Raw genomic sequence first — 24,928 nt, 5'->3', positions numbered from 1 at the left:
GCCATAGAGATTTATTAAAGTAACATAAAAAAATACCATAGTTATTTTACTATATCTTTAAAATTTTTAATTCCAACTCTTCATAAATTTTTATATACCTAGAAGTCATCATTTGAAGGATGCACAGTAAGTTTCATAGCTTTATCATTTTCAAGAGCCAGCATAAAATTAAAACTATCATAACATATAAATCAAGCTTGCAATTCTTAGTACCAATAATGGCCACCAGATGGAGCTATATGATCACTTTTAAATAATTATTGTAGAAACAAGTATGATTTAAATCATTTATAGAAATCTTTCAAAGAAAAATAATATGAATTTTATGTATTTTACTGATAAAATGACCCTCACTTTATTAGAATAACAAGCTGAAGTATTGTGAACTGTATATTAAGAATAATTCTTTATGGACAGATAAGTTTTGAGTGACTCTTGAAGGATCAGCACCACATCCTCTTTTACCACTGTTTAAAGAATGTATCTTACAGTACAGGTGCGAATGAATTTTGGATAGCTTGAATGGTTTTGTCGTGGTGATTTTTTGAAATAACAGTAAAAAAGTAACCAGTAAATGTCTTTTATTTTTTTAAGTGCAGCTTCTAAACACTTCAAAAAAATGTACACATAGAAGACAAGTCATTCTTAGGAAATATGCATAGTTTCATGACTATACAACACTATATGGATAATAGAAAATTAAAAAACTATCATAGATCTGATGTCACTCTGTCCCTCTGTCACTGTGGGTAATGTGTGTGTGTGTGTGTGTTTGTGTGTGTGTTAAGTGAATTAGGTGTGAAACTATCAGGGAGCATTTAGTCTCCAGTGCCAACATTTTACAGAACTGCCACTTTCCTGGAGTCTCAGAATTACAATGTGTCAGGTTCTGAAAGATCAAAGATTCCAAAAAATGATTTAATTAGAATACCATGAAGTATTGTGAAATACTATATATTAAGACTTTATATATAGGCTTTATGAACAGATTAGAGTGACTTGTGAAGGACCAGCACCACCTCCTCTTGTCCGATGGTTTGAGGAATATATCTTCCAGAATCCGGGATTAAGATTTAGGAGCTCATTTTTATTCCACCTCCTTTCCTGAAAGTCTGTCTTGCAGAATTGACTAAAAATTAATCTTCACATTAATTCCTAATTATTTTGCAATTATTTTTGTCAGTTCTTCTGGACCTGTTTTTTTTTTCTTCTTCTTTTCTAACCTCATGACCCAGTCAGCATTTTTGTACAATGGTCAAGTCTTAACTTATCCATTTCTGTATTGCATTTGTGTTTGATATTTCTCATGGGTATTTCATAATTTTCGACTTTGAGTTAAAACAGTTTGAGTTAAAACTCTTTTTTAGCGCATTTCATCTGTAAAAGAAAACATGCCTAATGATTCTGCACACATGAATATAAGGAGTTTTTCTTTTAATCATAAATGATTAAATAAAAAATAATGGTAGTTATTAAGATTGATATGGTTTGGAATTGGTAAAATGTGCTTGGAAAAAAATCACAATAAAACAATGTTTTAATGTTTAAGTTTGGAATATTAACTGACATGAATGAATGCTATATAAATATTGTTCATGTTAACATAATGTTTATAAATGAAATCTTATTGTAAAGTGTTACTAAATATATATATGTATATATATATATATATATATATATATATATATATATATATATATATATATATATATATATATATATATATATATATATATATTGTTCTGTGAATGTGATTTTAAAGTCTAGATGATTCGGATTAACCCTTTAACCGCCATATCCTTTAAAACCTCACTGCCAGAGGGATATTGTGAATGCATGTGCCCGCTGGACACAGTTTACCTGATGCCACCGGGGTGGTGATGGCATTGGTGGCTTGAGCCCGCCATCGCTGCTTGCAGCTATATTTATTATTATTAGGGCTCAAGCCCAAAGGGCGAGAGGCCTATTGTTTTCCTTAGGATTATTTTTTATTATTATTATTATTATTATTATTATTATTATTTTTTTCCAACGTCTCGGGGGCTTTTGGGGCCCTTAACGTGCTTAAAAAGTCTTGAAAATTGGCACACAGATTGGAACCTGCGGCCATTAGGGCCGGGCAGAGACTGATACACGGGCGTGGCACAGGGGCTCTACAGCGCCCCCTGGAATATGGAGGGCCATATATCATACATTCTTGCTCGTAGACGAATGAAACTCGGTACACATATAAATCTCATCAATCCAAACAACTTTTGTATTGCATATCATAGGCTCCGCCCAACAGGAAGTTGGCTATTTAGGGTTTAGTATTCAAATTTTTCGTCAAAGTTGTGGGGGCTTTTGGGGTCCTTAACATACTCAAAAACTCTTGAAAATTTGCGCACACTTTGGAATCTGTGGCCTTTAGGAGCCTGCAGAGGCTGGGACCCGGGCGTGGCACAGGGGCTCTACGGCGCCCCCTGGAACACAGTCAGAAATGTTGATGTATAGCTCACACATACTTGCACATATTCATATGAAACTCAGTACACATATAGATCTCATCGTGCCGAACAACTTTCGTATTGCATGTCATAGGCTCCACCCAACAGGAAGTCAGCTATTTAGAGTTATGTAAAAAGCGCATGCTCTGGAATTTGAAATACTTGTCATAGGTTTTTTTCTCGATTGCCGCCAAACTCGGTCAACATGATCTCAAGACACTGGGGATGAAAAATTGCCAGGGGATTTTTGATATCTCGAACGGTTTGCTCGTGGCGAGGCGTTGAAATTATGGCGAGAAATTAGAAACAGGAAGTGTCTAATACCATCCACATACATTTCCTGATTTTAATCAAACTTCATCAGATTATTCGTTGTATGATGTCGATCGCATATATGTGACTATTAGGAGTCAAAGTTATAGCGCCACCAACTGGCAGAAGGAAGTGTGTCATTTTCAAAATGATTTGAATTCAGCATCTTATTATTACTCGATTTGCTTCAAACTTCATCAGAATAATGTTAAAACACAGCTGATATAAATCTGCAAGGGGGATATTGATATCTAAAAAATTGTTGCCGTGGCAACATGTCAAACTGGAATACTTCTCAGGTGATTTTGAGGCATATAACATGCTTAGAATTTCATCAAACTCAGAACACATATCAGTATTAGTGACAGCTAGACACTGGCAAAAGTTCATAAGAGGGCGTGGAATAGGCACTCTATAGCGCCACCTTTTGTCAAAAGTGGGGGGGTTAGTTTTAGCTACAGACACCAAACTCAGTACAAAAATTGTTCTTATCAAGACGGACAACTTTCTAATTCACAGTCATCAGCTACGACCAACAGGAAGTCGGCTATTTTGATTTGAATGTGGATTATTTTTTACATTTAGCTGTGAATTAATGCATACTGCTCAGAGGAGAGTAACACTATACACACCAAACTTGGTCTACATGTTGAAAAAACATTGAGGAACTTAAATTGTGAATGGGTTTTGGATAGCTTGGATGGTTTTGTCGTGGTGATTTTTTAAAATATTAGTAAAAAAGTAACCAGTAAATGTCTTTTTTTTTTTTAAGTGCAGCTTCTAAACACTTAAAAAAAATTTACACATAGAAGACAAGTCATTCTGAGGAAATATGCATAGTTTCATGACTATACAACACTATATGGATGATAGAAAATTAAAAAACTATCATACATCTGATGTCACTCTGTCCCTCTGTCACTGTGGGTAATGTGTGTGTGTGTGTGTGTGTGTGTGTTAAGTGAATTAGTTGTGAAACTATCAGGGAGCATTTAGTCTCCAGTGCCAACATTTTACAGAACTGCCACTTTCCTGGAGTCTCAGAATTACAATGTGTCAGGTTCTGAGAAATCAAAGATTCCAAAAAATGATTTAATTAGAATACCATGAAGTATTGTGAAATACTACATATTAAGACTTTATATATAGGCTTTATGAACAGATTAGAGTGACTCGTGAAGGACACACAACCTCCTCTTGTCCGATGGTTTGAGGAATATATCTTCCAGAATCCGGGATTAAGATTTAGGAGCTCATTTTTATTCCACCTCCTTTCCTGAAAGTCTGTCTTGCAGAATTTACTAAAAATTAATCTTCACCTTAATTCCTAATTATTTTGCAATTATTTTTGTCAGTTCTTCTTGACCTGTTTTTTTTTTTTTCTTCTTCTTTTCTGACCTCATGACCCAGTCAGCATTTTTGTACAATGGTCAAATCTTAACTTATCCATTTCTGTATTGCATTTGTGTTTGATATTTCTCATGGGTATTTCATAATTTTCGACTTTGAGTTAAAAACGTTTGAGTTAAAACTCTTTTTTAGCGCATTTCATCTGTAAAAGAAAACATGCCTAATGATTCTGCACATGAATATAAGGAGTTTTTCTCTTCCAGCTTTCCTGGACTATTGTATAGCACTCATAAATGATTAAATAAAAAATAATGGTAGTTATTAAGATTGATATGGCTTGGAATTGGTAAAATGTGCTTGGGAAAAAAATCACAATAAAACAATGTTTTAATGTTTAAGTTTGGAATATTAAATGACATGAATGAATGCTATATAAATATTGTTCATGTTAACATAATGTTTATAAATGAAATCTTATTGTAAAGTGTTACTAAATATATATATATATATATATATATATAGTCAGTGAAGTCAGTGAATGTGATTTTAAAGTCTAGATGATTCGGATTAACCCTTTAACCGCCATACCCTTTAAAACCTCACTGCCAGAGGGATATTGTGAATGCATGTGCCCGCTGGGCACAGTTTACCTGATGCCACCGGGGTGGCGATGGCATTGGTGGCTTGAGCCCGCCATCGCTGCTTGCAGCTATATTTATTATTATTTTTCTTCAAGGTTTCGGGGGCTTTTGGGGCCCTTAACATGCTTAAAAAGTCTTGAAAATTGGCACACAGATTGGAACCTGCGGCCATTAGGGCCGGGCAGAGACTGATACACGGGCGTGGCACAGGGGCTCTACAGCGCCCCCTGGAATATGGAGGGCCATATATCATACATTCTTGCTCGTAGACGTATGAAACTCGGTACACATATAAATCTCATCAATCCAAACAACTTTTGTATTGCATATCATAGGCTCCGCCCAACAGGAAGTTGGCTATTTAGGGTTTAGTATTCAAATTTTTCGTCAAAGTTGTGGGGGCTTTTGGGGTCCTTAACATACTCAAAAACTCTTGAAAATTTGCGCACACTTTGGAATCTGTGGCCTTTAGGAGCCTGCAGAGGCTGGGACCCGGGCGTGGCACAGGGGCTCTACGGCGCCCCCTGGAACACAGTCAGAAATGTTGATGTATAGCTCACACATACTTGCACATATTCATATGAAACTCAGTACACATATAGATCTCATCGTGCCGAACAACTTTCGTATTGCATGTCATAGGCTCCACCCAACAGGAAGTCAGCTATTTAGAGTTATGTAAAAAGCGCATGCTCTGGAATTTGAAATACTTGTCATAGGTTTTTTTCTCGATCGCCGCCAAACTTGGTCAACATGATCTCAAGACACTGGGGATGAAAAATTGCCAGGGGATTTTTGATATCTCAAACGGTTTGCTCGTGGCGAGGCGTTGAAATTATGGCGAGAAATGAGAAACAGGAAGTGTCTAATACCGTCCACATACATTTCCTGATTTTAATCAAACTTCATCAGATTATTCGTTGTATGATGTCGATCGCATATATGTGACTATTAGGAGTCAAAGTTATAGCACCACCAACTGGCAGAAGGAAGTGTGTCATTTTCAAAATGATTTGAATTCAGCATCTTATTATTACTCGATTTGCTTCAAACTTCATCAGAATAATGTTAAAACACAGCCGATATAAATCTGCAAGGGGGATATTGATATCTAAAAAATTGTTGGCGTGGCAACATGTCAAACTGGAATACTTCTCAGGTGATTTTGAGGCAAATAACATACTTAGAATTTCACAAAACTCTGAACACACATCAGTATTTCTAATAGGAACTTAAATTGTGAATGGATTTTGGATAGCTTGAATGGTTTTGCCGTGGTGATTTTTTTAAATGACCTTACAAAGGGAATCATTATTGTATTTTTAAATTGCAGCTTCCAAACACGTCAAAGAATTTTTTCATACAGATGAAAAAGTCATTCTGAGGAAATATGAATAGTTTAACGACTTTACAACACTGTATGGATAACAGAAAATTTAAAAACTGTCAGACATCTCATCTCACTCTGTCCCTCTGTTTTAGTATATGTGCTTCAGACTTCCATTGTCTGAGAGAAATTGCGCCCCTACAGGTTCAATTCCCGAACTTTTACTTTCACGTTTAAATCGGTTAAAAATACAAATAAATACTTAGATTTAATTCACACTGACAAGCTAAACCAACATATCTGATTATTACCGGTTCAGGGCTCATGGATAAATTATTTCTGGCCAGAGATACGTGAGAAATAGGAGAGATGAATCACCGCTGTGATCACGAGCGTCTGGAGTAAAGAGCTCAGAAAAAACGAATTTATTCCTGTTTTAAAGCTTTTAAAAATAAATTATTACAGCGATATCACACAATCAACCAATTAGAACACACCAAGAGCTAAATTCAGATGTTTCTGAACTGTTTGTGTGAAAATGAAATATTTGTGGCTGCCTATCTGAAATCACCGCCTCCGATCAGCGCGTACAGTGTCGAGCTCAAAACAAACAAATTTATTCTTGTCTAAGAGCTTTTTTAAATAAAATATTACCACAAATGCACACAATAAACCCACTGTAACACAACAAGAGGTAAATGCAGGTGTTTGTGACCAGTTTAAGTGTGCAAGACTATTTGAAAGCGCGACTGGCAGAATAACATATATCTCTTGAGCTGCAGGATTCTGCCTTTCGTCGTACGAACGACCACATAACGGACAAGATTATTTCAAAATACATAATAGCTTGGCGAATATAAACGAAAACAGCCACGTGAACATAAACTGGATCTACTGGATTTGAATATTAAAGTGACCACATTTACCACTTGCTTCTGTCTTCAATTTTAATCTATATAAAAAAGGAAACTCATTCGACTTGGCTGCTTTTTTAATGTGTGCGTATTTATTTATTTACCTTTTTATACATTTTGTATAATTTCATAGTTTGTGTATTACAATTATAAAAACAAAAATAAATTTAGCCACTCACATAGAAATAGCTTAGGCCTTAACCTTTTTCTGACAGTTTTAGGGATTTTTAAAAATCCTAAAAAAAACTTATTTGTGCTGCAAATAATAATTTCAAACTCATTTGATACTGACCTATGACATCCTGTGACATTATATTTATTTGAATTTACATAATCTCATGGATGTAACAGTAAATCTGTTCAGCTCACAGATCAATACTAAGCTGTAATGCAAGCAGAACTTTCACAAATGCTTATGAGTCATTTAAGGATTTGATAACACTGTAAAATAATGTCTAATTTGTTAACATTAGCAAATGCATTGATAACACTTTATAATAACTGCACTCATTAGTAAATAGTCAGTTCATGCTTTATAAAGCCTTCTCCCAATATTAATAGTCAGTAGTAAGCAGTTTATAAATACAGCTATAAATAGCTTGTCCTTGGTTTATAAGCACATTTATTAAAAAGGAGAGTAAGTTATCTTCCTATGAAAAATAAAAGATAAAAATAAACAAACAACAACACAGATTGATACAGAACTCAGAAATTTTATTGTGGATTTATGATAAAATCAGCCTGTAAATGAATTCATACTCCTCCTCATACTACTCCATACTCCTTTTTCAACATGATGCCAATATACTGAGATGTTAAATTGTGAATGGGTTTAGGATAGCTTAAATGGTGTTGCCATAGAGATTTATTAACGTAACATAAAAAATACAATAGTTATTTTACTATATCTTTAAAATTTTTTATTCTAACTCTTCATAATTTTTTATATAAGTAGAAGTCCTCATTTGAAGGAAGCACAGTAAGTTTCATAGCTTTATCATTTTCAAGAGCCAGCATAAAATTAAAACTATCATAACTTATAAATCAAGCTTGCAATTCTTAGTACCTATAATGGCCACCAGAGGGAGCTATAGGATTACTTTTAAATAATTATTGGAGAAACGAGTATGATTTAAATAATTTATAGAAATCTTTCAAATAAAATAATATGTATTTTAGGAATTTTACTGATAAAATGACCCTCACTTAATTAGAATAACAAGCTGAAGTATTGTGAACTGTATATTAAGAATAATTCTTTATAGGCTTTATGGACAGATACGTTTTGAGTGACTCTTGAAGGTTCAGCACCACATCCTCTTTTACCCCTGTTTAAAGAATTAATCTTACAGAACAGGTGTAAATGAATTTTGGATAGCTTGATTGTTTTGTCGTGGTGATTTTTTGAAATAATAGTAAAAAAGGAACCAGTAAATGTCTTTTTATTTTTTTAAAGTGCAGCTTCTAAACACTTTAAAAAAATGTACACATAAAAGACAAGTCATTCTGAGGCATATTTCCTCAGAATGACTGGTCTCATGACAATAGTTTCATGACTATACAACACTATATGGATGACAGAAAATTAAAAAACTATCATACATCTGATGTCACTCTGTCCCTCTGTCACTGTGGGTAATGTGTGTGTGTGTGTTAAGTGAATTAGGTGTGAAACTATCAGGGAGCATTTTTATTCCACCTCCTTTCCTGAAAGTCTGTCTTGCAGAATTGACTAAAAATTAATCTTCACATTATTTCCTAATTATTTTGCAATTCTTTTTGTCAGTTCTTCTTGACCTGTTTTTCTCTTCCAGCTTTCCTGGACTATTGTATAGCACTCATAAATGATTAAATAAAAAATAATGGTAGTTATTAAGATTGATATGGTTTGGAATTGGTAAAATGTGCTTGGAAAAAAATCACAATAAAACAATGTTTTAATGTTTAAGTTTGGAATATTAACTGACATGAATGAATGCTATATAAATATTGTTCATGTTAACACAATGTTTATAAATGGAATCTTATTGTAAAGTGTTACTAAAGTTATATATATATATTGTTCTGTGAATGTGATTTTAAAGTCTAGATGATTCGGATTAACCCTTTAACTGCCATATCCTTTAAAACCTCACTGCCAGAGGGATATTGTAAATGCATGTGCCCGCTGGGCACAGTTTACCTGATGCCACCGGGGTGGCGATGGCATTGGTGGCTTGAGCCCGCCATCGCTGCTTGCAGCTATATTTATTATTTTTTTCCAACGTCTCGGGGGCTTTTGGGGCCCTTAACGTGCTTAAAAAGTCTTGAAAATTGGCACACAGATTGGAACCTGCGGCCATTAGGGCCGGGCAGAGACTGATACACGGGCGTGGCACAGGGGCTCTACAGCGCCCCCTGGAATATGGAGGGCCATATATCATACATTCTTGCTCGTAGACGTATGAAACTCGGTACACATATAAATCTCATCAATCCAAACAACTTTTGTATTGCATATCATGGGCTCCGCCCAACAGGAAGTTGGCTATTTAGGGTTTAGTATTCAAATTTTTCGTCAAAGTTGTGGGGGCTTTTGGGGTCCTTAACATACTCAAAAACTCTTGAAAATTTGCGCACACTTTGGAATCTGTGGCCTTTAGGAGCCTGCAGAGGCTGGGACCCGGGCGTGGCACAGGGGCTCTACGGCGCCCCCTGGAACACAGTCAGAAATGTTGATGTATAGCTCACACATACTTGCACATATTCATATGAAACTCAGTACACATATAGATCTCATCGTGCCGAACAACTTTCGTATTGCATGTCATAGGCTCCACCCAACAGGAAGTCAGCTATTTAGAGTTATGTAAAAAGCGCATGCTCTGGAATTTGAAATACTTGTCATAGGTTTTTTTCTCGATTGCCGCCAAACTCGGTCAACATGATCTCAAGACACTGGGGATGAAAAATTGCCAGGGGATTTTTGATATCTCGAACGGTTTGCTCGTGGCGAGGCGTTGAAATTATGGCGAGAAATTAGAAACAGGAAGTGTCTAATACCATCCACATACATTTCCTGATTTTAATCAAACTTCATCAGATTATTCGTTGTATGATGTCGATCGCATATATGTGACTATTAGGAGTCAAAGTTATAGCGCCACCAACTGGCAGAAGGAAGTGTGTCATTTTCAAAATGATTTGAATTCAGCATCTTATTATTACTCGATTTGCTTCAAACTTCATCAGAATAATGTTAAAACACAGCTGATATAAATCTGCAAGGGGGATATTGATATCTAAAAAATTGTTGCCGTGGCAACATGTCAAACTGGAATACTTCTCAGGTGATTTTGAGGCAAATAACATACTTAGAATTTCACAAAACTCTGAACACACATCAGTATTTCTGATAGGAACTTAAATTGTGAATGGATTTTGGATAGCTTGAATGGTTTTGCCGTGGTGATTTTTTTAAATGAGCTTACAAAGGGAATCATTATTGTATTTTTAAATTGCAGCTTCCAAACACGTCAAAGAATTTTTTCATACAGATGAAAAAGTCATTCTGAGGAAATATGCATAGTTTCACGACTTTACAACACTGTATGGATAACAGAAAATTAAAAAAACTGTCAGACATCTCATCTCACTCTGTCCCTCTGTTTGAGTATATGTGCTTCAGACTTCCATTGTCTGAGAGAAATAGCGCCCCTACAGGTTCAATTCCCGGACTTTTACTTTCACTTTTAAATCGGTTAAAAATACAAACAAATACTTAGATTTAATTCACACTGACAAGCTAAACCAACATATCTGATTATTACCGGTTCAGGGCTCATGGATAAATTATTTCTGGCCAGAGATACGTGAGAAATAGGAGAGATGAATCACCGCTGTGATCACGAGCGTCTGGAGTAAAGAGCTCAGAGAAAACGAATTTATTCCTGTTTTAAAGCTTTTAAAAATAAATTATTACAGCGATATCACACAATCAACCAATTAGAACACACCAAGAGCTAAATTCAGATGTTTTTGAACTGTTTGTGTGAAAATGAAATATTCGCGGCTGCCTATCTGAAATCACCGCTCCGATCAGCGCGTACAGTGTCGAGCTCAAAACAAACGAATTTATTCTTGTTTAAGAGCTTTTTTAAATAAAATATTACCACAAATGCACACAATAAACCCATTGTAACACAACAAGAGCTAAATGCAGGTGTTTGTGACCTGTTTAAGTGTGCAAGACTATTTGAAAGCGCGACTGGCAGAATAACATATCTCTCGAGCTGCAGGATTCTGGCTTTCGTCGTACGAACGAACACATAACGGACAAGATTATTTCAAAACACATAATAGCTTGGCGACTATAAACGAAAACAGCCACGTGAACATAAACTGGATCTACTGGATTTGAATATTAAAGTGACCACATTTACCACTTGCTTCTGTCTTCAATTTTAATCTATATAAAAAAGGAAACTCATTCGACTTGGCTGCTTTTTTAATGTGTGCGTATTTATTTATTTATCTTTTTATACATTTTGTATAATTTCATAGTTTGTGTATTACAATTATAAAAACAAAAATAAAATTAGCCACTCACATAGAAATAGCTTAGGCCTTAACCTTTTTCTGACAGTTTTAGGGATTTTTAAAAATCCTAAAAAAACCTTATTTGTGCTGCAAATAATAATTTCAAACTCATTTGATACTGACCTATGACATCCTGTGACATTATATTTATTTTAATTTACATAATCTCATGGATGTAACAGTAAATCTGTTCAGCTCACAGATCAATACTAAGCTGTAATACAAGCAGAACTTTCACAAATGCTTATGAGTCATTTAAGGATTTGATAACACTGTAAAATAATGTCTAATTTGTTAACATTAGCAAATTCATTGATAACACTTTATAATAACTGCAATCATTATTAAATAGTCAGTTCATGCTTTATAAAGCCTTGTCCCAATATTAATAGTCAGTAGTAAGCAGTTTATAAATACAGCTATAAATAGCTTGTCCTTGGTTTATAAGCACATTTATTAAAAATGAGAGTAAGTTATCTTCCTATGAAAAATAAAAGATAAAAATAAACAAACAACAACACAGATTGATACAGAACTCAGAAATTTTATTGTGGATTTATGATAAAGCCTGCAAATGAATTCATACTCCTACTCATACTACTCCATACTCCTTTTTCAACATGATGCCAATATACTGAGATGTTAAATTGTGAATGGGTTTAGGATAGCTTAAATGGTGTTGCCATAGAGATTTATTAAAGTAACATAAAAAAATACAATAGTTATTTTACTATATCTTTACAATTTTTCATTCTAAATCTTCATAATTTTTTATATAAGTAGAAGTCCTCATTTGAAGGAAGCACAGTAAGTTTCATAGCTTTATCACTTTCAAGAGCCAGCATAAAATTTAAACTATCATAACTTATAAATCAAGCTTGCAATTCTTAGTACCTATAATGGCCACCAGAGGGAGCTATAGTATTACTTTTAAATAATTATTGTAGAAACGAGTATGATTTAAATCATTTATAGAAATCTTTAAAAAAAAAATGAATTGTATATATTTTACTGATAAAATGACCCTCACTTAATTAGAATAACAAGCTGAAGTATTTTGAACTGTATATTAAGAATAATTCTTTATAGGCTTTATGGACAGATACGTTTTGAGTGACTCTTGAAGGATCAGCACCACATCCTCTTTTACCACTGTTTAAAGAATTAATCTTACAGAATAGGTGTGAATGAATTTTGGATAGCTTGAATGGTTTTGCCGTGATGTTTTTTGAAATAATAGTAAAAAAGGAACCAGTAAATGTCTTTTTATTTTTTTAAAGTGCAGCTTCTAAACACTTTAAAAAAAAAAAAATGTACACATAGAAGACCAGTCATTCTGAGGCATATTTCCTCAGAATGACTGGTCTCATGACCATAGTTTCATGACTATACAACACTATATGGATGATAGAAAATTAAAAAAAAACTATCATACATCTGATGTCACTCAGTCCCACTGTCACTGTGGGTAATGTGTGTGTGTGTGTGTGTGTTAAGTGAATTAGGTGTGAAACTATCAGGGTGCATTTAGTCTCCAGCGCCAACATTTTACAGAACTGCCACTTTCCTGGAGTCTCCAGAATTACTCGGTGTCGGACTCTGAGAGACTTAAGATTCCAAAAAATTATTTAATTAGAATACCATGAAGTATTGTGAAATACTATATATTAAGACTTTATATATAGGCTTAATGAACAGATTAGAGTGACTCGTGAAGGACCAGCACCACCTCCTCTTGTCCGATGGTTTGAGGAATATATCTTCCAGAATCTGGGATTAAGATTTAAGAGCTCATTTTTATTCCACCTCCTTTCCTGAAAGTCTGTCTTGCAGAATTGACTAAAAATTAATCTTCACATTATTTCCTAATTATTTTGCAATTCTTTTTGTCAGTTCTTCTTGACCTGCTTTTTTCTTCTTCTTTTCTGACCTCATGACCCAGTCAGTATTTTTTGTACAATGGTCAAGTCTTAACTTATCCATTTCTGTATTGCATTTGTGTTTGATATTTCTCATTGGTATTTCATAATTTTCGACCTTACAGTTTGAGTTAAAAGTCTATTTTAGCGCATTTCATCTGTAAAAGAAAACATGCCTAATAATTCTGCACACATGAATATAAGGAGTTTTTCTCTTCCAGCTTTCCTGGACTATTGTATAGCACTCATAAATGATTAAATAAAAAATAATGGTAGTTATTAAGATTTATATGGTTTGGAATTGGTAAAATGTACTTGGAAAAAAATCACAATAAAACAATGTTTTCATGTTTAAGTTTGGAATATTAACTGACATGAATGAATGCTATATAAATATTGTTCATGTTAACATAATGTTTATAAATGAAATCTTATTGTACAGTGTTACTAATATATATATTGTTCTGTGAATGTGATTTTAAAGTCTAGATGATTCGGATTAACCCTTTAACTGCCGTATCCTTTAAAACCTCACTGCCAGAGGGATATTGTGAATGCATGTGCCCGCTGGGCACAGTTTACCTGATGCCACCGGGGTGGCGATGGCATTGGTGGCTTGAGCCCGCCATCGCTGCTTGCAGCTATATTTATTATTATTAGGGCTCAAGCCTGGAGGGCGAGAGCCCTATTGTTTTCCTTAGGATTATTTTTTATTATTATTATTATTATTATTATTATTTTTTTTTTCTAACGTTACGGGGGCTTTTGGGGCCCTTAACATGCTTAAAAAGTCTTGAAAATTGGCACACACATTGGAACCTGCGGCCATTAGGGCCGGGCAGAGACTGATACACGGGCGTGGCACAGGGGCTCTACAGCGCCCCCTGGAATATGGAGGGCCATATATCATACATACTTGTACGTAGACATACGAAACTCGGTACACATATAGAACTCATCAATACAAACAACTTTCGTATTGCATATCATAGGCTCCGCCCAACAGGAAGTTGGCTATTTAGGATTTATTATTCATATTTGTCGTCAAAGTTGTGGGGGCTTTTGGAGTCCTTAACATACTCAAAAACTCTTGAAAATTTGCACACACCTTTGGATCTGTGGCCTTTAGGAGCCTGCAGAGGTTGGGACCCGGGCGTGGCACAGGGGCTCTACGGCGCCCCCTGGAACACAGTCATAAATATTGATGTATAGCTCACACATACTTGCACGTATTAATATGAAACTCAGTACACATATAGATCTCATCGTGCCGAACAACTTTCATATTGCATGTCATAGGCTCCGCCCAACAGGAAGTCAGCTATTTAGAGTTATGTAAAAAGCGCATGCTCTGGAATTTGATATACTTGTCATAGGTTTTTTACTCGATTGCCACCAAACTCGGTCAACATGATCTCAAGACATTGGGGATAAAAAATTGCCAACTGGCAGCAGGAAGTGTGTCATTTTCAAAATGCTTTGAATTCAGCATCTTATTTTTACTCGATTTGCTTCAAACTTCATCAGAATAATGTTAAAACACAGCCGATATAAATCTGCTGGGGGGATATTGATATCTAAAAATATTGTTGCCGTGGCAACATGTCAAACTGGAATACTTCTCAGGTGATTTTGAGGCATATAACATGCTTAGAATTTCATCAAACTCAGAACACATATCAGTATTAGTGACAGCTAGACACTGGCAAAAGTTCATAAGAGGGCGTGGAAGAGGCACTCTATAGCGCCACCTTTTGTCAAAAGTGAGGGGGTTAGTTTTAGCTACAGACACCAAACTCAGTACAAAAATTGTTCTTATTAAGACGGACAACTTTCTAATTCACAGTCATCAGCTACGACCAACAGGAAGTCGGCTATTTTGATTTGAATGTGGATTGTTTTTTACATTTAGCTGTGAATTAATGCATACTGCTCAGAGGAGAGTAACACTATACACACCAAAGTCGATCGCATATATGTGACTATTAGGAGTCAAAGTTATAGCGCCACCAACTGGCAGCAGGAAGTGTGTCATTTTCAAAATGCTTTGAATTCAGCATCTTATTTTTACTCGATTTGCTTCAAACTTCATCAGAATAATGTTAAAACACAGCCGATATAAATCTGCTGGGGGGATATTGATATCTAAAAATATTGTTGCCGTGGCAACATGTCAAACTGGAATACTTCTCAGGTGATTTTGAGGCATATAACATGCTTAGAATTTCATCAAACTCAGAACACATATCAGTATTAGTGACAGCTAGACACTGGCAAAAGTTCATAAGAGGGCGTGGAAGAGGCACTCTATAGCGCCACCTTTTGTCAAAAGTGAGGGGGTTAGTTTTAGCTACAGACACCAAACTCAGTACAAAAATTGTTCTTATTAAGACGGACAACTTTCTAATTCACAGTCATCAGCTACGACCAACAGGAAGTCGGCTATTTTGATTTGAATGTGGATTGTTTTTTACATTTAGCTGTGAATTAATGCATACTGCTCAGAGGAGAGTAACACTATACACACCAAACTTGGTGTACATGTTGAAAAAACATTGAGGAACTTAAATTGTGAATGGGTTTTGGATAGCTTGGATGGTTTTGTCGTGGTGATTTTTTTAAATGACAATAAAGATGGAATTATTAATTTTCCTGCATTTTTAAATTCCAAACACTTCAAAACCTTTTTTCATACAGAAAAAAAGTCATTCTGAGTAAATATGCATAGTTTCATGACTTTACAACACTGTATGGATAACAGAAAATTAAAAAACTGTCAGACATCTCATATCACTCTGTCCCTCTGTTTGAGTGTGTGTTCTTAGACTTCCATTGTCTGAGAGAAAATGCGCCCCTACAGGTGCAGTTACCGGAATAAAAAAGGGAGGAGACTGTCTTTTGGTTTCACTTTTAAATCGGTTAAAATACAAATAAATACTTGGATTTAATTCACACTGACAAGCTAAACCAACATATATGATTATTATCAGGTCAGGGCTCATCAATAATGGATGTGTGGTCAGTGATACGTGAGAAACACGAGAGATGAATCACCGCTCTGAGCAGGAGCGTGTGGAATGACGAGCTCAGAAAAAAACGAGTTTATTCTTGTTTTATAGCTATTAAAAATAAATTATTGCAGCGATATCACACAAAACACCAATTAGAACACACCAAGAGCTAAATTAAGATGTTTTTGAACTGTTTGTGTGAAAATGAAATATTTGCAGCTGCCTATCTGAAATCACTGCCTCTGATCAGCGCGCACAGTGTCACAAGTTCAAAACAAACGAATTTATTCTTGTTTAAGAGCTTTTTAAAATAAATTATTGCCATAAATGCACACAATACATCCATTATAACATAACACGAGCTAAATATAGGTGTTTGTGACCCGTTTAACTGTGCAAGACTATTTGAAAGCGCGACTGGCAGAATAACATTGATCTCTCGAGCTGCAGGATTCTGCCTTTCGTCGTAAGAACGAACACATCACGGACAAGATTATTTCAAAATACATAATAGCTTGGCTAATATAAACGAAAACAGCCACGTGAACATAAACTGTTGAGAAATAAATCTGAAGTGGATATACTGGATTTTAATATTAAGTGACCGCATATACCAGCTGCTTCTGTCTTCAATTTTAATCTATATAAAAAATTAAACTCATTCATCTTGGCTGCTTTTTTAATGTGTGTACGTATTTATTTATTATTTTTCTCTAACAAGACTTAATCTATATTTAATTAAATCAATTACATTTTATTTTACATTTGATTTGTCCATTTCTGCATCTAAACGCCTAAAAACCTAAAACATGCTCTATTATACTATTGTTAGCAATTTCTTTATCGTCCAATTTATCTGGTGTACACGCTTTTATTTTCATAATAAACTTGTTTGTTAGATTATACACAGTTATAGTGGTCTATAATAAATATTCACAGGTTTTATTCAAGCTGTTTAGAATGATTGCCGTAGGCTAATTTTTTTAAATGTAAATCCAAAAATAAATGAATAAATAAATAAAAAATAAAAAAACATTGGAAAAGAATAACTGTTGTACTTTTTCATACATTTTGTATAATTTCATAGTTTATGCATTATAGTTATAAGAACAAATACATTTAGCCACTCACATAGAAATCTTAGGCCTTATCCTTTTCTGACAGTTTTAGGGATTTTTCAAAATCCTAAAAAACCTTATTTGTGCTGCAAATAATAATTTCAAACAAATTTGATACTGACCTCTGACATCCTGTGACATGATATTTATTTGATTTTACATAATCTCATGGATGTAACTGTAAATCAGTTCAGCTCACAGATGAAGACTAAGCTCTAATGCAAGCAGAACTTTCACAAATGCTTGTAGGTCAATAAAATCATTACAAAACACTTAAAAATCATTTAAGGGATTTGATAACACTGTAAAATAATGTCTAATTTGTTAAAATTAGCAAATGCATTGAAAACACTTTATAATAACTGCACTGATTAGTAAATAGTCAGTTCATGCTTTATAAAGCCTTGTCCCAATATTAATAGTCAGTAGTAAGCAGTTTATAAATACAGCTATAAATAGCTTGTTCTTGGTTTATAAGCACATTTATTAAAAAGGAGAGTAAAGGGTCAGTTATCTTCCTATGAAAAATAAAAAAAATAAAAATAAACAAACAACACAGATTGATACAGAACTCAGAAATTTTATTGTGGATTTATGATAAACTCAGCCTGTAAATGAATTCATACTCCTCCAAGAAGACACAAGTAGTTCACACCAAACTGTTTTAAAATGAAGCCATACACTGAAGATGTTAAATTTCGAATGGGTTTAGGATACCTTAAATGGTGTGGCCATAGCGATTTATTAAAGTAACATAAAAAAATACAATAGTTATTTTACTATATCTTTAAAAATTTTCATTCCAACTCTTCATAATTTTTTATATACGTAGAAGTCATCATTTGAAGGAAGCACAGTAAGTTTCATAGCTTTATCATTTTCAAGAGCCAGCATAACATTAAAACTATCATAACTTATAAATCAAGCTTGCAATTCTTAGTACCAATAATGGCCACCAGATGGAGCTATATGATTACTTTTAAATAATTATTTTAGAAACAAGTATGATTTAAATCATTTATAGAAATCTTTCAAATAAAAATATGTATTTTATGTATTTTACTGATAAAATGACCCTCACTTAATTAGAATAACAAGCTGAAGTATTGTGAACTGTAAATTAAGAAATAATTCTTTACAGGCTTTATGGACAGATACGTTTTGAGTGACTCTTGAAGGTTTAGCACCACATCCTCTTTTACCACTGTTTAAAGAATTAATCTTACAGAACAGGTCGGATGAATTTTGGATAGCTTGAATGGTTTTGTCGTGGTGATTTTTTGAAATAACAGTAAAAAAGTAACCAGTAAATGTCTTTTATTTGTTTAAGTGCAGCTTCTAAACACTTCAAAAAAATGTACACATAGAAGACAAGTCATTCTGAGGAAATATGCAAAGTTTCATGAGTATACAACACTATATGGATGATAGAAAATTTAAAAACTATCATACATCTGATGTCACTCTGTCCCTCTGTCACTGTGGGTAATGTGTGTGTGTGTGTGTGTGTGTTAAGTGAATTAGGTGTGAAACTATCAGGGAGCATTTAGTCTCCAGCGCCAACATTTTACAGAACTGCCACTTTCCTGGAGTCTCAGAATTACAATGTGTCAGGTTCTGAGAGATCTAAGATTCCAAAAAATTATTTAATTAGAATACCATGAAGTATTGTGAAATACTATATATTAAGACTTTATATATAGGCTTTATGAACAGATTAGAGTGACTCGTGAAGGACCAGCACCACCTCCTCTTGTCCGATGGTTTGAGGAATATATTTTACAGAATCCGGGATTAAGATTTAGGAGCTCATTTTTATTCCACCTCCTTTCCTGAAAGTCTGTCTTGCAGAATTGACTAAAAATTAATCTTCACATTAATTTCTAATTATTTTGCAATTCTTTTGTCAGTTCTTCTTGACCTGTTTTTTTCTTCTTCTTTTCTGACCTCATGACCCAGTCAGCATTTTTGTACAATGGTCAAGTCTTAACTTATCCATTTCTGTATTGCATTTGTGTTTGATATTTCTCATGGGTATTACATAATTTTCGACTTTTGAGTTAAAACAGTTTGAGTCAAAACTCTTTTTTAGCGCATTTCATCTGTAAAAGAAAACATGCCTAATAATTCTGCACATGAATATAAGGAGTTTTTCTCTTCCAGCTTTCCTGGACTATTGTATAGCACTCATAAATGATTGAATAAAAAATAATGGTAGTTATTAAGATTGATATGGTTTGGAATTGGTAAAATGGGCTTGGAAAAAAATCACAATAAAACAATGTTTTAATGTTTAAGTTTGGAATATTAACTGACATGAATGAATGCTATATAAATATTGTTCATGTTAACATAATGTTTATAAATGAAATCTTATTGTAAAGTGTTACTAAAGTTATATATATATATATATTGTTCTGTGAATGTGATTTTAAAGTCTAGATGATTCGGATTAACCCTTTAACTGCCGTATCCTTTAAAACCTCACTGCCAGAGCGATATTGTGAATGCATGTGCCCACTGGGCACAGTTTACCTGGTGCCACCGGGGTGGCGATGGCATTGGTGGCTTGAGCCCGCCATCGCTGCTTGCAGCTATATTTATTATTATTTTTTTTTTCCAACGTCTCGGGGGCTTTTGGGGCCCTTAACGTGCTTAAAAAGTCTTGAAAATTGGCACACAGATTGGAACCTGCGGCCATTAGGGCCGGGCAGAGACTGATACACGGGCGTGGCACAGGGGCTCTACAGCGCCCCCTGGAATATGGAGGGCCATATATCATACACTCTTGCTCGTAGACGTATGAAACTCGGTACACATATAAATCTCATCAATCCAAACAACTTTTGTATTGCATATCATAGGCTCCGCCCAACAGGAAGTTGGCTATTTAGGGTTTAGTATTCAAATTTTTCGTCAAAGTTGTGGGTGCTTTTGGGGTCCTTAACATACTCAAAAACTCTTGAAAATTTGCGCACACTTTGGAATCTGTGGCCTTTAGGAGCCTGCAGAGGCTGGGACCCGGGCGTGGCACAGGGGCTCTACGGCGCCCCCTGGAACACAGTCAGAAATGTTGATGTATAGCTCACACATACTTGCACATATTCATAAGAAACTCAGTACACATATAGATCTCATCGTGCCGAAAAACTTGCGTATTGCATGTCATAGGCTCCACCCAACAGGAAGTCAGCTATTTAGAGTTATGTAAAAAGCGCATGCTCTGGAATTTGAAATACTTGTCATAGGTTTTTTTCTCGATTGCCGCCAAACTCGGTCAACATGATCTCAAGACACTGGGGATGAAAAATTGCCAGGGGATTTTTGATATCTCAAACGGTTTGCTCGTGGCGAGGCGTTGAAATTATGGCGAGAAATGAGAAACAGGAAGTGTCTAATATCGTCCACATACATTTCCTGATTTTAATCAAACTTCATCAGATTATTCGTTGTATGATGTCGATCGCATATATGTGACTATTAGGAGTCAAAGTTATAGCGCCACCAACTGGCAGAAGGAAGTGTGTCATTTTCAAAATGATTTGAATTCAGCATCTTATTATTACTCGATTTGCTTCAAACTTCATCAGAATAATGTTAAAACACAGCCGATATAAATCTGCAAGGGGGATATTGATATCTAAAAAATTGTTGGCGTGGCAACATGTCAAACTGGAATACTTCTCAGGTGATTTTGAGGCAAATAACATACTTAGAATTTCACAAAACTCTGAACACACATCAGTATTTCTGATAGGAACTTAAATTGTGAATGGATTTTGGATAGCTTGAATGGTTTTGCCGTGGTGATTTTTTTAAATGACCTTACAAAGGGAATCATTATTGTATTTTTAAATTGCAGCTTCCAAACACGTCAAATAATTTTTTCATACAGATGAAAAAGTCATTCTGAGGAAATATGCATAGTTTCACGACTTTACAACACTGTATGGATAACAGAAAATTAAAAAACTGTCAGACATCTCATCTCACTCTGTCCCTCTGTTTTAGTATATGTGCTTCAGACTTCCATTGTCTGAGAGAAATAGCGCCCCTACAGGTTCAATTCCCGGACTTTTACTTTCACTTTTAAATCGGTTAAAAATACAAACAAATACTTAGATTTAATTCACACTGACAAGCTAAACCAACATATCTGATTATTACCGGTTCAGGGCTCATGGATAAATTATTTCTGGCCAGAGATACGTGAGAAATAGGAGAGATGAATCACCGCTGTGATCACGAGCGTCTGGAGTAAAGAGCTCAGAGAAAACGAATTTATTCCTGTTTTAAAGCTTTTAAAAATAAATTATTACAGCGATATCACACAATCAACCAATTAGAACACACCAAGAGCTAAATTCAGATGTTTTTGAACTGTTTGTGTGAAAATGAAATATTCGCGGCTGCCTATCTGAAATCACCGCTCCGATCAGCGCGTACAGTGTCGAGCTCAAAACAAACGAATTTATTCTTGTTTAAGAGCTTTTTTAAATAAAATATTACCACAAATGCACACAATAAACCCATTGTAACACAACAAGAGCTAAATGCAGGTGTTTGTGACCTGTTTAAGTGTGCAAGACTATTTGAAAGCGCGACTGGCAGAATAACATGTATCTCTGGTGCTGCAGGATTCTGCCTTTCGTCGTACGAACGAACACATCACGGACAAGATTATTTCAAAACACATAATAGCTTGGCGACTATAAACGAAAACAGCCACGTGAACATAAACTGGATCTACTGGATTTGAATATTAAAGTGACCACATTTACCACTTGCTTCTGTCTTCAATTTTAATCTATATAAAAAAGGAAACTCATTCGACTTGGCTGCTTTTTTAATGTGTGCGTATTTATTTATTTATCTTTTTATACATTTTGTATAATTTCATAGTTTGTGTATTACAATTATAAAAACAAAAATAAAATTAGCCACTCACATAGAAATAGCTTAGGCCTTAACCTTTTTCTGACAGTTTTAGGGATTTTTAAAAATCCTAAAAAAACCTTATTTGTGCTGCAAATAATAATTTCAAACTCATTTGATACTGACCTATGACATCCTGTGACATTATATTTATTTTAATTTACATAATCTCATGGATGTAACAGTAAATCTGTTCAGCTCACAGATCAATACTAAGCTGTAATGCAAGCAGAACTTTCACAAATGCTTATGAGTCATTTAAGGATTTGATAACACTGTAAAATAATGTCTAATGTGTTAACATTAGCAAATTCATTGATAACACTTTATAATAACTGCACTCATTATTAAATAGTCAGTTCATGCTTTATAAAGCCTTGTCCCAATATTAATAGTCAGTAGTAAGCAGTTTATAAATACAGCTATAAATAGCTTGTCCTTGGTTTATAAGCACATTTATTAAAAATGAGAGTAAGTTATCTTCCTATGAAAAATAAAAGATAAAAATAAACAAACAACAACACAGATTGATACAGAACTCAGAAATTTTATTGTGGATTTATGATAAAGCCTGCAAATGAATTCATACTCCTACTCATACTACTCCATACTCCTTTTTCAACATTATGCCAATATACTGAGATGTTAAATTGTGAATGGGTTTAGGATAGCTTAAATGGTGTTGCCATAGAGATTTATTAAAGTAACATAAAAAATACAATAGTTATTTTACTATATCTTTAAAATATTTCATGCTAACTCTTCATAATTTTTTATATATGTAGAAGTCATCATTTGAAGGAAGCACAGTAAGTTTCATAGCATTATCATTTTCAAGAGCCAGCATAAAATTAAAACTATCATAACTTATAAATCAAGCTTGCAATTCTTAGTACCTATAATGGCCACCAGAGGGAGCTATAGGATTACTTTTAAATAATTATTGGAGAAACGAGTATGATTTAAATAATTTATAGAAATCTTTCAAATAAAATAATATGTATTTTAGGAATTTTACTGATAAAATGACCCTCACTTAATTAGAATAACAAGCTGAAGTATTGTGAACTGTATATTAAGAATAATTCTTAATAGGCTTTATGGACAGATACGTTTTAAGTGACTCTTGAAGGTTCAGCACCACATCCTCTTTTACCACTGTTTAAAGAATTAATCTTACAGAACAGGTGTGAATGAATTTTGGATAGCTTGAATGGTTTTGTCGTGGTGATTTTTTGAAATAATAGTAAAAAAGGAACCAGTAAAAAAAAGTGCAGCTTCTAAACACTTCAAAAAAATGTACACATAGAAGACAAGTCATTCTGAGGAAATATGCATAGTTTCATGACTATACAAGATTATATGGATGACAGAAAATTAAAAAACATACATCTGATGTCACTCTGTCCCTCTGTCACTGTGTGTGTGTGTGTTTGTGTGTGTTTTAAGTGAATTAGGTGTGAAACTATCAGTGAGCATTTAGTCTCCAGCGCCAACATTTTACAGAACTGCCACTTTCCTGGAGTCTCAGAATTACAATGTGTCAGGTTCTGAGAGATCTAAGATTCCAAAAAAATATTTAATTAGAATACCATGAAGTATTGTGAAATACTATATATTAAGACTTTATATATAGGCTTTATGAACTGATTAGAGTGACTCGTGAAGGACCAGCACCACCTCCTCTTGTTCGATGGTTTGAGGAATATATCTTCCAGAATCCGGGATTAAGATTTAGGAGCTCATTTTTATTCCACCTCCTTTCCTGAAAGTCTGTCTTGCAGAATTGACTAAAAATTAATCTTCACATTAATTCCTAATTCTTTTGCAATTCTTTTGTCAGTTCTTCTTGACCTGTTTTTCTCTTCCAGCTTTCCTGGACTATTGTATAGCACTCATAAATGATTAAATAAAAAATAATGGTAGTTATTAAGATTGATATGGTTTGGAATTGGTAAAATGTGCTTGGAAAAAAATCACAATAAAACAATGTTTTAATGTTTAAGTTTGGAATATTAACTGACATGAATGAATGCTATATAAATATTGTTCATGTTAACATAATGTTTATAAATGAAATCTTATTGTAAAGTGTTACTAAAGTTATATATATATATATATATTGTTCTGTGAATGTGATTTTAAAGTCTAGATGATTCGGATTAACCCTTTAACTGCCATATCAAGTTCAAGTTCAAGTTCAAGTTCAATTTATTTGTATAGCGCATTTACAACAGCCTCCTGGCTGACCAAAGTGCTTTAACATAAGAGCAAGAATATTACACATACATAAAAATAGACCAGACAAAAAATTTAAAACCACCCATTTCAAAATGT

The 24,928-nt window shown here is 34.2% G+C and overlaps 1 protein-coding gene and 2 long non-coding RNA genes across 3 annotated transcripts in view; 1 reads left to right on the top strand and 2 right to left on the bottom strand.

The window, feature by feature from the left end:
• LOC127987694 (uncharacterized) overlaps positions 1-24,928 on the bottom strand; it is a 2,462,016-nt gene that overhangs the window by 2,057,678 nt on the left and 379,410 nt on the right. The window lies entirely within an intron of this gene.
• LOC127987792 (uncharacterized) overlaps positions 1-24,928 on the top strand; it is a 338,739-nt gene that overhangs the window by 283,133 nt on the left and 30,678 nt on the right. The gene's annotated exons all lie outside the window — the stretch shown is intronic.
• LOC127987814 (uncharacterized) lies at positions 153-14,899 on the bottom strand. The gene is made up of 3 exons (XR_008161430.1): positions 14,058-14,899; positions 8,730-9,160; positions 153-1,096 (listed from the first exon to the last, which is right to left on the bottom strand). It is a non-coding gene; the product is annotated as an uncharacterized LOC127987814 (long non-coding RNA).

Source organism: Carassius gibelio, chromosome B22 (assembly GCF_023724105.1).
Source record: "Carassius gibelio isolate Cgi1373 ecotype wild population from Czech Republic chromosome B22, carGib1.2-hapl.c, whole genome shotgun sequence".
NCBI lineage: Eukaryota > Metazoa > Chordata > Actinopteri > Cypriniformes > Cyprinidae > Carassius > Carassius gibelio.
Note: the sequence above shows the minus strand (reverse complement) of the source record. Positions and strands in the feature narration are given on the sequence as shown.